This window comes from Babylonia areolata, chromosome 28, assembly GCF_041734735.1.
Source record: "Babylonia areolata isolate BAREFJ2019XMU chromosome 28, ASM4173473v1, whole genome shotgun sequence".
Taxonomy (NCBI): Eukaryota; Metazoa; Mollusca; class Gastropoda; order Neogastropoda; family Buccinidae; genus Babylonia; species Babylonia areolata.
Genome location: NC_134903.1, coordinates 27,067,124 through 27,067,825, shown reverse-complemented (window position 1 = coordinate 27,067,825; position 702 = coordinate 27,067,124).

Sequence of the window (702 nt, the reverse complement as noted above, 5' to 3'; positions counted from 1 at the left end):
CAACAGCTCCTTCTTCAGCATTCTGGAGACCTCCTCCTCCATCTTATTTTTATGAAATTCCTTCTTGCATTTGGCCATGAGAACTTTTCGGAACGTCACCTGTTCCCCTCCTCGTTCACCACGCCCTGTTAGAAAGACATGGACCGTTGTTGTACAACTGTCAGACACAACTCTTTGGCTAGGACACACACGAATAGAAAGCACACTTCACTGTATCACAAGTAAGTCTTGAAGGCCTTGCCTTTCTTGTTTAAATATTATTTTCATTGATGGCTTGATGTAAAAAAAAAAAATTAAAAAAAAAGCAATTATTGCTTATTCAATTTACCATCATTGAATAAAATCTTGACTTGACTTCACACACACACGCACACAAACTCTTTAAGAATGGTAAACACAGGACCACATTGTTAAACAACAATAGAAACCTGATGTAGAATGAGGCCCTTTGGATGTCTGTCTATCTCTTGGCGTCGTTGATCAAACCATGCTTTTAGCTCTCCAGGGAGCCACTTAAGATACTGCACACACAGTGTGCGAAAGGTAAGAAACGTTCAGTCCACAATGGACAGACAACTCAGCTACGATAACGCTGAAGACCCGGCCCCCTCCCACACACACACACCACTAACACACGCACACACACACACACACACACACACACACACACACATATCTAATATCACTTAAAGTGAAAAGACG